Here is a 13,283-nt window from a genome sequence, read left to right as displayed (position 1 = left end):
ACAGGGCAGAGGAGCCCAGCCCCAGGAGTCAGAGCCTCCTCATCCCATGTGGTGGCTGGCCATGAACTGTTTTCACAACTTATGTTTTTCTCTGCTCCCTGTAAAACCAAACCATACTTGTTTCACCACAGGAGTGTCAAGGGCAAAGATCTGAGGACACCCCAAGAGGTATTTAGTGACCCCAACAGAAAACTTTAGAAACTCAAGCAATACATTAATAAAATTCCAACAAAGCAAGAACAAGTAATAAAGATCTCAGGAATGAAAGAGGTCTCTCTGGAGAATGAATTGAGGGAACTTATGCAGGAAATAAACAAGAGATTAAGAAAACAAGAGGAGGAGATACCTACAAGTGTCAAAAAAACCCCCTTGAAATTTGCAGTGAAAGACATGGGATAAATGGAAATAGCTGACCCAGGTTAAACTAATGATTTAGCTAGATCACTGTTCTGCTTCCATTCAACATCAACACCAGACACTTCACAGAAGTGGTACACGAGATACCCACACAGCTGGAGAAGAAGCTTCACCCAGACCCCAGGCTGAGGATCAGTGAGTTCAGCCTTCTGCCAGTGCTGTGTAACCACTGTTGTAACTTCTTTATAAAGGTAAAATATGAAAAATATATCTGTGATGGCATTCCTATTAATGTAAATATCTATTTCTGGCAATACCTTTTGATAACACCTTGGGGCAATACTTTCCAAGGGGAAATTACACTTCCTATGTCCTTTTCAGTAGAACGGTCTTGCCTTTTAATTTAATTGGTTTCCCTTTGCTTCTGCATTCTAATGAAGGTACAGCGCATCCTTACCTGACTACTTTATGCTTCTTAATATACATGCATCTAACATGTACATATATCAAATGAGTATCATATTTATCCTCTTTTTAAATGGCACAGTACTAATTTGTATGTACATCACAAATTTCCAAGAACTAGATTTCTGAACAAGGAAACTTTCAAAATGTGTTTTAGACAAATGACTTGCCTAAAAATTCTCCACATGGCAGCTGTTGATTGCATTTGTATCACGTTATTAAGACACAGGCCCAACCTCACTTTGCTTTGGCAATTTTAGCAGTAACTTTTGGAAGCCTTAGGTGAGGCGTGATTCAAACAACACTCATAGACAGGTCTGGAAAGGAAGATTTTATAAAGCTGCTGTTACTACTAGTAAAGTACTAGCAAATGCCAACTGCAACTAGATTTCTCCCTTACCCAAATGTCTTCCAGTGTTTTGCACTTCTTTCTCCCCACTCCCTGTCTAAGAAAACCACAAATTTTGCCTGAAGGGGTATCATCATTAAAGAAAGAAGCAGTGCAGTCAAAGCCTTAGGATGACACAAATCATTCAACAGTTGTTCAATTACAGAGAAAAGCTACTTATTTTTGAACACAGAGCTTTCACTCAACACAGGCCCTAGGCAGCATTATCAGATTTGTATCTTCAGTATCTCAACCAGTTTGATGCAGGGCTTTCCCTCATTACAGAAGCTGTGCCCTTGTGTGAGGTTTACATCTAGGTTCAAAGAGTTTCTAAAGTGTCTTGGAGCTGTATTGGCTTTAAAAGTTATTATCATAATAATTTCCAAGAATGAATTAAAAGTTGTTTTGGATACCTCTCATCTCCTAAATCCATCTGATTTTGTTTAAGGTTTAAAGGCTACTTTCCCTGCAGAATTCCTACAGACTAATAAAACAGTATGCGACTACAGAGTCAACATGGAAAACAGTAACACCCAAAGAACGCCAAGGTAAACCAAGCAAATGAAATACAGTATATTCAAAAATGAACATTTTTGAAAACTATTATTTAGGGCATACAATTCCTACAGACCCCAAGTGTGACCGATAGCAGGGTATGACCACCCAGATGGAAAAGTTGATTCCCACAGGTTTTTCTTGGCAGATTTCTATTAAAATGTTGTTCAGTACTAGCTGTGAAAGCAGTAAGAAATAAAATTTTTCTCTGCTATATAGCTGCATAGAAAAACATATTGAAATGCAGGGGAGTGTTTTCTACCCTCTAAATCAGAGTGATTGCTGGCCACACTATCATTTCAGCTGACAAGGACATAGCATTAGCTACAGGCTTCTCACAACTTCTTGCCATGCTGACACTACAGGAGTCAGGCCATTATTATTATGCTCTTTTTACAGTCTCTTAAATATAAACTTTTTTTTTTTCATTTTTGTAAACTTTCCATGAACCTGAGCTCCTCCTGACCCAAAAGCCTCAGTAATTCTGCTGATCGTCTGCTAAGTGTGCTTCTGAATATATCCACAGCTGTAACTGTGGTCAGCTGCTCACATATGAGCAACCTGGGTGGAATCAATCGATTGCAGGGCCTTTTAGGGTAATGCAGCTCCAAAACATACTGAAAGGCAGAGCAGTGAGAAGAAAATGACATACAGGCCCAATTCCTTTCTGCAGTTCAACTCTATAAACTGCAATCATTCATTTCGAAGAAAAGACGAATGGGTTACTCCACATCTGTACAACAGTAACAGAATAGAGTTATGTCCTAAGCATCTGGTGAGAAACAAAATGAATTTTTCACGACATTTTCTCTAGCATAAAGTTAGATTTGGCTTGCAGGCATTCAAGATAAAAAAGATAACAAGTCAGCACAGGGATCTACATGCTGAAATACTGTCCTGGTTCCAGCCAGGGCATGGTTAATTTTTGCAGTGGCCAGGATGGGGAATGGCTAGGACCCAGAGGTTATCCTGTACCACCTCAGGTCATCTTCCAAGGACAGGGGGAAGGGCTTGCTTCTGGACTGGGGTGGCATGGCAGGGGGAGTGGCTGTGTATTGTCAGAGGTTTCCATGGGGTCAGCAAGAAGATTTCTTTCTCTTACACGATCTATCATTAGTATTGTTGCTGTTACTGTTCGTTTTCTTACCTCATTGCTGTTTCTAGTAAATTGTTCTTATCTCAGTTTGTGATCTTTATATTTTGTGACTCCCATTCTCCTCCCCATTCCATCATGGAGGAGAGGAAGGGGAAGGGAAGGAGGGAATGAGGCAGGGAGAGAGGAGGGGAGTGAGCAACATACAGCTTGGAGTGGTTTCAGTGGGAACACTAAATTGGAGAATACCATTCCTAAACCATGACAAATAGTCAGAACACAACACATTTTACAGACCTGTACACAGGAAGGTAACTTCTCAGTGGCCCCATCACACTATTTCCAAACTTCCAATTTCAAACTCTACTAATTCTCATGGCCAATCCTGCAAAAAGTGGAAAGTAAAGTTAAAACTAGGAAGGTCCCAAAGGAAAAGCAAATAAAATCAGCTCTCTCCTTGGATATGCAATGCTAAAAGTCAGAGTAGAATTGGTTTAGAGGATATTAAACATTTTACACTACAGGAGCAGCTACATCATAACAATTACACAAATATAGCAAAGTCCAAGTTAAATAAAATGCAAAGTGGTAAGTTGCTGTTAAAGATATGTTTCAGGGTAAAAATTCAATGCATATATGGAACTGGATTAGAAGAAAAGAGAGAATACTGCACCAATTTATATTCCCTTTGAACTGTCTGTAATACAGACCATAAAGTGCATTTTCAAACATATAGCATATCACAGAACTAGACAATTATTTCTAGCCATGGCACTTCTAGGCTTTTGGGAAAGGAGAGCAGAAATAGTCTAGTGGAACTGTGCTGTGTGACAAAGCATCTACTGGTGGGTTCTGCCCAACATCAAGAAACAATTGTTTTTCTTTAAATGAAGGGAAGAATTTCAGCAGTAAACAAATGCTTCACATCTTGCATGAATACTTCAACAAAATCAAAGCAAACCTGTCTTTTCACACCTCCTGGAAGTGTTATTCCAAGTCAAAATACAAGTCATAGCCTGAGATCAGTTTTCAATCACGACAATCATGATGCCGTGATAATAAGGAATGGTGACACACAAGACACTAAAGCTTCCTGTGATACTCTCCCCTGGAATCCACACTCATTATTGTAAGGATAATTATCTGGGTATCCCTGAGACCAATTTTGCACTTTTTGTATAAATATGACCTCTTGCATAAGACATGAAATTTAAAATCATCTCCTTCACGGATATCATTGAGTCATTCCATTACCTCTGGGACAGATATGAATTATGCATTCTTCGATTCTCTTTAAAATTTAGATGCACAAGGGGGCACGGAAAAATCTAAATGGTACTAAAAATATAAAGCATTCAAGAAAGAAACAATAACTTGCATGCTACTAAGTGCTACAGTGCTCTGAAGGCTCCCTGCCTGGTCAAGAAAAGCACATAAAGCACTGAAAGGCAACAGCAGGCCTCCATGCTAATGGCTGCTAGTGACAAGGGCTCACTGAATGTCACTGCTTCACATACTGTGTACTGCTCATTTCTCTTATCTGTGTGACCTCTCTTTTGAAATGACTGATGAAACTCGCCTGAATTAGCATCTTTGCTTCTGGGCATTTGCCACCTAGAAGGCATTTAGTAAAATCTCTACTAAATACAAAAATAAAGCATGGGGGAAAAATGATCATAATCTTAAAAAAAAAATAATCACTATGTCTGTTAAAGAATAGTCTGTGTGTAATGCAAAAGGACTACTTCTCTGAAGCCTCCTCGTTAGGTTATTTTTCTACCTTGACACCCTTTAGGAGTGTCACTATACATGCATTCACATTGCATACTTGGCTAACATTTTCATAATTGGTGTGAATAAAAAGAAATAGCTGTTACTGCAAGAAAAAAAAAAGAAATGCCTCTGTTCTGATGCCCTGCTGCTATGATGACCTATTTCACACTAGCATCTGCTCTCTTCTCATGAACCACTCCAGATGTAAGCTGGCAAAACAGCACTGCAAGTATGTTACCCAGATGTCCACCGAATGCTGCAGATGTTTTCTTCCATGCTTCACATTTAATGTGTGCCTGATTAATTTTTTCATTATTATCTCAACTACTTGGCCCACAGAATTTCCTACAAAGTTTGCAGAATCCAGGATCTAATTTGCAGCCTAAGGAGCAGCTCCCTTTGTGTAAACAGGTTCATTAATGTCTGGAATAACCAGTCAACAGAGCCTTGGTCTGAATTGCCAAAAGAAATGCAAACTTCAGTAATCTATTATGTCTTGATAATATTTGCCTGAGGATTTAACACAATGTTCATTTCAATTCAAAATTACAGATGTTTGCAATATTCAGATGCATCAGTCTGACCAAAAATATTATGCCCGTTCTCTGCCTCAAGCCCTTGACCTGAATGAGGTTAGTGACAGGGATATGAATGACTTGAGTGGAAAATGAAACACAAAAGTAGTTTTATCGTGAGGAACAATATTTCTTCTGTCACTAAACCATTTTTTCCCCCTCAAAATTACAGAGTAGACTGCAAATCTTCAAGGCTAGCAGTCACGACGACAGTCTAAGTGCCATTTTAAAGAATAATAATTTATGAGGCGCCTTGGTAGAATAGCAAAGGTCACAGAGTAAACTCCCCAGGGAGGACAGGATGACAAAGGTTACAAAGATGACTAAAGACTCGCCCACAGAAAGGAATTTTCTTGGAAGGAAGATGTTTTCTTGCAACAGCTTCATCCTACCTAACACAGTTCCTCATCCAAATGAGCAGTTCACCTTTAAGTTAGCTAAAAGGCGTTGCTTGCAAAATGTGCTTCTGAAATTTGTAGATGAGCAGCTTGGCCTTGTACTCACTGAAGTCCCACTTAAGTGCTGGTAGAGGGAGGACACTGTGGGTCTGTCCCACAGGGCACAAGGGGGATGCCTTGGTGTGATCCTACATGGGACATCAAGATTGAAAAAATCTCTGGAGTCCTTGCAAGACAGTCCCCAAATAAATCCTACTTTTGTGGCAACCAAAGTACCATCTGCAGACCTTCAACAGGCCACCACAGACTGGCACAATTTCTCTCAGAAGCAGCATGAGGAGTTGGTAGGTAAGGAGACTAAGACACACAGTTGACACACTGCTCCTGCACAGTTGTAAATATGCACACAAGCCATCACTCTACAAAGCAGTTTGGGCAACTTTTCCTTGTCATAGCTACAGCATTCCCCTTCTTCAGATGCTGCAAGTACAGAAAAAAAGGCAAGCATGAAGAAAAGCAGGAACAATGCTTTTTGGCACAGCTCCACTTTCTGCCAAAACATCTCTGGGTTCATAAAATACGCATGAACTGGTGGGAGAAGCTGATGCTGCAAACCTGGGAGTAACCAGCGGTGTCTACAAAACATCAGAGTGATAAAAAATAGCTTAACCTGAAGCCAGCATGCAACAAAAGACAGCTCATCTCTTCAGAAATGTGTGGCCATAAACATTTCGAAAACTGACAGTTTCCAACTGCTCATGATCAGCTGTGGGAATTTTCTGCAGCTGAATCAATGGCTGGCACTTATGGAGGGGCCTGGCACAGCTCTGAAGGGTACAGATGTAACAGGTGCTGGTAAAGAAGAGGTTATTGACTGCTTTGAGTATAAGAGAATGTATCTAATTTCTGTAGGATAACTGTGAGAGCCCATCTTGCTAGTATCTGACCTCCATGCCAGGCCTCCCAGTCCATAAAGAGGTACCTGAGAAGCAAATAATCATTGAGTCAAATTATCTAAGGAGTGTTTGAGGATGCTTACCCATTTTCTATGCTAAAATCAGGCAATTTTCTAAAGGGGGCGAATGCCACAGACATTCAGAGTATCTTCAATCCCTTCCTCCAGCAGTCCCTGGTCCATCACAACAGACCACAAAGCCTTTGGCTGGCTGTTCAGATCACAGAACATTTTCACAGACCCATAACTGCACGCTGATGACAGCAGAGTGTGCCTTTGGGAGAGGGAAGGGCAAAAGGCAAGTGGAAGGTGGGATGCAGCTGAGCAAGACTTCAATTGAAACATCATCTTTTATCCTGCACATCACCTGCAGGAAGGAGGGAATGTCACAGACACGTTGCAAACACATCAATGAGCTCAGGCAATTCCCACTCCTGAGTGAAAAATCCACTGGGCATGCTGCCAGGCAGCCCTCCTGAACCTGCCCAAGGAAGGGAACCAGCACTTCCATCCCGAGATTTGCCTCATGCTTAGAGCCGCTTACTCCAGCGCAGAAGCTCGCCCTCAGTGCTGAGCCTTGGTGGGCTTTGTGAGAGGGGTTTTATACTCTCCTGTGTTGGTTTTGTATGCCTTGTCTTCCTTTATTAATTTTAAACAGAATGGAGGGATGTAAATTCACCATTGGGGATATGTCAGTGTTTGCTCAACATGCTCTATATACCTTTATTAATTTTGTATTGAGTGGTGGATGTGATTTCACTCCGGGGGGAAATCAGGAGTAGCAAAAGGTCTTTCCCACAGCAGGGCAGCAGTGGGGAAGGGGAGGTAATTTCTCTGTGGGTTTATTTTGAGTGATTTATGTGCTTCCATGGGTTTCTAAAGCTGAAGAATTTTGAGCTTTCATGAACAGGCATTTTCAGTGCCATGACCCACTGGTCTAAAGATGTTTATTAGCTTAATGTAGCATTTGTTATTCAAGTCTTACTGCTTAGACTACATTTTAAAAGCAGCAGGTGATGCCTTCTTATAGTGAAAGAACAGTATGTGAAGAGGGAAATTTAAAAGATTTCAAAATTTCCAAATAAGACTTATTCTTTAATGGTACAAATGCATAAACAGCATATGAACTGCAAAAGGGTTGTTATTTGACACAGGTTTACAAAGTTTAACTCTTGGCCATAAAGTTTAATTCTTGGCTCACTGCAAAAATTGCCTGTATCTGTGAGAACAGCTTGGCAGCCTGTCATTTCCAACAGTGCAATTCCCAGCCCCCAAACAAGCCAACACTTGGCTTGGAGCATGCAGGGATACTCAATGCCCTGGACTGATGGAAATGTTGTGAAGTTACTTACTTGTAGACAACTCTTTGCTATCAACTTCCAATTCACACAGTATGATTACACTCCAGCATATCCCTTTGTTTAGACTCTTTCTCCCAGGATATCTCAATTCACCAGTATCACAACAATGAAGGGAATGTTCCCTTTTCTGTCTGTCCTACTTGCTTTTCAAGAAAAAGTTTTCAGAGGGAAAAAAAAAAAAAAAAAAACCAACAACAAACCAACAACCCCTCATGCCTCCTTTAGTTTCCAGAGGTTCCTAGGTTGCATCTTCTCCATACTCAGCTTTGACAAATGCAATAAATAATGAACAGCAGTGTCCTGAAGGATCTGGCCATTTCATAAATGACAGTCAAAAAACACAGAAGCAACAGGTGCTGTTTACTGTTCAGTTCTTCACTGCAACAAATTTCACCCTCACTTCATCATGTATTTTCTCACTCACATTTCTGCAATGCAGGTACAGAGGCTGTTCCACTTTTCTAACCCTCTGAGCATGACAGGTGTCTTTTCCTCTGCTGACTATCTGAGCACAAAGTCTGTGACTTTGTACCTCATCTCCAGCTCCACCAGCACCCAAAGAGTGAAACCCAGCCTCATGTTTACTGCACAGGGCAATTCAGATGGTGATTCCTCTGTACTGTGGAGGTCTCTGTGACTCCTCAGTCCAGGGACCTGTTGTGGGAAGGTGGCCATGGCGTGAAGATATCAGTGTACAGCATTTTGGGGAGTGTTTGCTGTCTAAGAAGATGAATATTCTCATGTAAAGTCTAATGCTTCTGTTTGCCCTTCCCAAGGCAGCTGTGACATGGAGAAAAGCTGACCAGACAGCAAAAGACCTGTTTCACTGATCAGAAGATGCCACAGCAAAATTTGTGCTTCTAAAGACTTACTAGAATTTATGATCCTGAACAATGCCTTACTGAGACTGCTTCTCTAACAAACTTCAAATGGTGAACTGAATTAATGATTTGTTTGAGCAAAACATACTACATGCTTGAAAACTGAATTAAAGACTAGCTGGCTCTCCCTGCACATGCACAAGTGATTCTTTTCCTAAACTGGTGCAGGTGGCACATGAACTCCTTGTGTGACTGACAGCAAGGGCAGAAAGTTTCTGCACCGAAAAGCACAGTTCCCATTTTGAGCACCAGAAAGAGCAGAACTGCTTTGTTTGAAAAATGAGCGATGGAAACAGGAGAGAAAGGGTATAGAGGAGTGCAGCTGGCTGTCATGGGCTCTCTAGGTCAGCACTTTTATACCTGCTGAACACAGCTGGATTTTGAACACGTGGGAGGGAAAGAGGAAGGGCAGGATTTGAAAACTGGCTCACATCCATCCAAGATGATACCATGCAATCCAGAGAAAAAGTAATAAATACCAGGTACATGTCACAGCACACAATGCTAACAGCCTTTAATAATGGCTAATGCAATGATACTCACCAGCCTCCTTGCTGTGCTGCCAGCAGCCTGGGCGTTACCAAGGAGTGAAGGCAGGCAGGCAGTGAGGCAGGGAGCAAAGGAAGACAGGCAGCCCTGCCTAACTGTGAGCCTCTTGTTCAGGATCCTGCTTACTGACCTCATGTAGGAGTACAGGAGTCAGTCAGCGTTCCACATCATTTGCCTATTAGCTATGTCCTCACCCTGGTTTCAGCTAGGACAGGGCTAATTTTCTTCCTAGTAGCTGGTACAGTGATGTGTTTTGGATGTAGTATGAGAATAAGGCTGACAACACACTGATGTTTTAATTGCTGCTCAGTAGTGCTTACACTGAGTCAAGGACTGCTCACATTCCCATGCTCTGCCAATCAAGGAGTTGAGAGGGAGTATAGCTAGGACAGATAACCCCAGCTGATCAATAGCATGTTTCATACCATAGAAGATCATGCTCAGAAATGGGCAGGGCATTTGCTCATTTTGTGCTGAGCAACTGTGTTGCGCACCATTTTTTTTCTTGGGGTTTATTTCTCTCCTTTTTTCATTACTCAATAACTATTATTATCATCATTAGCAGCATTATTATTGTTGTTGTTAATATTAAATATTATCTTACTTCATTTATTAAACTGCTCTTATCTCAACCCACAACTTTTACTTTTTTCCCAATTCTCCTCCCTACAGGGAGGGGTGTTGGAGGATGGGGTGAGTGGGAGGGTGCACGGTATTTAGTTGCTGGCTGGGATTAAACCACAGCAGTTCTGGACAAGCTGCAGGTCAGCAGTGATATTCTGTGGCCAGTTCCTTTCCAAGTCCTCCAAAAATAGAAGAGGGAATGATGTCTTAAGTTTTAGCTGTCATATTTTTCAGATTTTGTGCTGCATTTGTATATAATTCTGAACTTCATATAAAGTGTTAGCAAGTTCTCTTCACAGTTTACTTAGACAAAACAATCCTTTTCTAGCCTGAGAATCAAGGACGCCACTGCAGCTTCAGGCCCAAAAAGCGTAAACAAAAGCAAATTGAGGAGAGAAATCCGGGAGGATGGGACTTCAAGGCATCAGAACTGGCTAGAGTTACTGTCTCTGTCCTTCACCTTCCTGCAGCTGTCTTGCTCTCCTCTCTTTCAGTGGAACTGTTTATAAAACTTTGGATGAAAATTGCATTCAGTCATTGCCTCTCTTCACCCTGGAGAAGACAAGGCTCAGGGGACCTCATCACAGTATTCCAGTACTTAAAGGGCAGCTGCAAAGAGAATGGAGGCTTTCTCTTTACAAGGAGACATAGGGAAAAGACAAAGGGCAAGGGATCAAAGTTTTACCAAGAGAGGTTTCAGCTCAATACCAAAAATAAACTTTTACTCTGGGAACAGTCAACCACTGGAACAACCTCCTAAGGCATGTGGTAGAATTTCTGTCTCGAGGTTTTTCAGATGCAATTGCACAGGGTGCTAGATAATCCCATCTAGGCTTCTTTCACCACAAAATGTTGGACAGATGATCTTTCAAGGTCTCTTCCAATCTGGGCTGTTCTATGGTTCTATAACTAGCTATCCCCCAAATCCTATTTCTCTGGAGACTGATTCCCAGCGCTTCCCATCCAGACCTTCAAAGCTGCCTGTATCATCTGCTCTTTCTCTCTGAGGTTAAGGCTGTCACAGAATAATTTATATTGGAAGGGACCACTGAGGGTCCTCTTGTGCTTAAAAGAGATTGCTCAGAGTCTTCTCCAGTCAAGTTTTTTACAGCTTTGAGGTTGGAGATTTCACAGCCTCTCTGGACAATTTGTGTCAGTCTTTGATCACACCTATGGTGACTTTTTTCCCTCCAAATATATACAGTCAGGATTTCAAATGTTCCAAATTGTGTCTGCTCTTTTTCTTATCATCGTGCACCTTTGAAAAGAGTCTGACTTATGCATCCCCTCCCATTAGGTAGTCTTAGACAGCAATAAAATTCCCCAATGACGTTCCCTTGATCTGAACAGTCGCAGATTTCTCCACTCCTCATATATCCTCTGCTCCAGCTCACTGTACGTCTTGGTGGTCCTCCAGGGGCCTTGCGTCAGTCTACTTATGCCCTTCTTCTACTGGGGAGCCCAAAATCAGATACAGTCCTTCAGGTGTGGGCTCACATGTGCTGAATTAAGGACAATTACGACTTCCAACCAAGCTAGGTCCAGCTAAAAGTATCCAGGGGTAGGCAGAGCACAGAGCTAGAACAAAACACCCGACAAATATGTGCCCAAATGTGAGCAAAATACACAGAGTATTACTATGACTAGAGTAGCACTGAAAGAGAGATTAAAGTCAGTCACAGGTAAGGCAGCCCAGCCAGTTGGGAGGGACTGGACAGATATGAGGGGAGAAAGGTAGGGAACACCATAACATTTTAGAGCACATAACCATTTAAAGCAGCTACAACTGAGCTTAAATTACTGCATATTTTAACAGGAATAAAACCAGCAGTAATTTCTCCATTTTAATATAACGGAGAACTTATCATGCAAACACATATTTTCTTATTATCAGTGTAGCATGATTAGACACTGTACAGCACCATCATGAAGAGATGATAAAATGGGTCAAAAGTGGTATTAACCAACAGACCGTGGAGGCATTTCTGCAACACAGAATATACACACGAAAATTGCAATCCATACAATCTTTGTGAAGAGATTACATATCTGCATCTGCTATCCAAACCAATGATATCCTGAAAAATTAAAAAAAAAAAAATAAGAAAAATAATTGCTCAGCAAAGCTTCATCTCCAATACCCAATACCAAAATGTCCATATACCTTGAAATGAGACCACTAATAACAAGAGGGAAAAAATTCCTAAGAGATACCAGAAAGAAAGGATACACACACAGGGAGAGGAAAAATAGTGATTTGTCTACCACCTTTGCGAGTAACTCCCTCAGGAAAGAGTCATTTTAGCATTAGGACCATGAGACATGGTAGCAATAGTGAGTATAGAGAAAACAACAGCCTGGAGGAAAATGCTTTCATCAGGCCTGCAAATATTGTCTGTACTAAGGAAAAAGGAACTTTGCATTGCCATGGGGGATTTTTTTGGCAGCAACAGCAGCACAAATTGAGTCCTTATGAAGAGCTGATCATAAGGAACAATCAAAAGCAAAACTCAGGTTTCTTCTTACTTTGTTATTGGAGGGAAAGAAAAGGAATGAAGGAGACTCTTATGCTAGGAATAGTCCTCAAAGCACTGGAGCAAAGTTCTGGTCAGTTCAATGATTTGGATATCTGCTCATGAAAGTCTGGTTAACATTTAATGAATTACTCAGATGAGTAACTGCCTGTCATGGACACTTTTCTGCCAACACAGATTTCCTATGTGGACAAGACTTTCCCCAAATCCCTTCCAATGATCAGAAGCATTGTCCACTCCGTCTATTTTCCTGGAAGGAAGGCAGTAAAAATGTTAAAAGTTACTGAGTTATACAAACTTACTCTTCTGTCTTTCTTTTTTTCCTTTTTTTTTTTTTTTTAACTTTGCCCTCTGTCAAAAGAGGCATATTCTGATTTCTTTTGTTACTGGCTTGTTACAGAGAGTTACTTGCAATGAAGTCTTATCCTTGATCCAGCAAAATTCATGTAGGTTTATGCAAAGCAGAAAATGATCTTTTGGACTGAACTGCCTCCTCTAAAACCAGAGTCCATGACTCTAAACACAAAATACTTCAAGCAAGGGCAGAAGCACTTGCCATGTTTGTATTTATTTTAAGTAATGTGATGATAATAGGGCCACACAGTGATTTTTTGTTGTTGGGAGAGGTTAGCAGCACAACTGAGGTTGAAAACTGCTGTCTTAAAACTACTCAGAGCAAAGCCACAATATAGAATACCTTCTTTTTTGGACTACAGACTAGAGGAATGAGCAGAGCTGGTGGGGGTTCCACAAGCCTATTTCTGGCTAGAAAACC

The 13,283-nt window shown here is 41.1% G+C and overlaps 1 protein-coding gene across 7 annotated transcripts in view; it reads right to left on the bottom strand.

Annotated features, from left to right (window-relative positions):
* Window positions 1–13,283, bottom strand: part of ENOX1 (ecto-NOX disulfide-thiol exchanger 1) — a 356,774-nt gene that overhangs the window by 242,357 nt on the left and 101,134 nt on the right. For all 7 annotated transcript variants that reach the window (XM_054271527.1, XM_054271533.1, XM_054271532.1 and 4 more), the window contains exon 3: window positions 3,156–3,243. The gene's annotated coding sequence lies outside the window, so the exon portion shown is untranslated. The remainder of the gene's footprint in view (window positions 1–3,155; window positions 3,244–13,283) is intronic.

Source organism: Melozone crissalis, unplaced genomic scaffold, assembly GCF_028551555.1.
Source record: "Melozone crissalis strain CALT ecotype California unplaced genomic scaffold, PUWL_Pcris_2 ptg000013l_1, whole genome shotgun sequence".
Lineage (NCBI taxonomy): Eukaryota > Metazoa > Chordata > Aves > Passeriformes > Passerellidae > Melozone > Melozone crissalis.
Note: the sequence above shows the minus strand (reverse complement) of the source record. Positions and strands in the feature narration are given on the sequence as shown.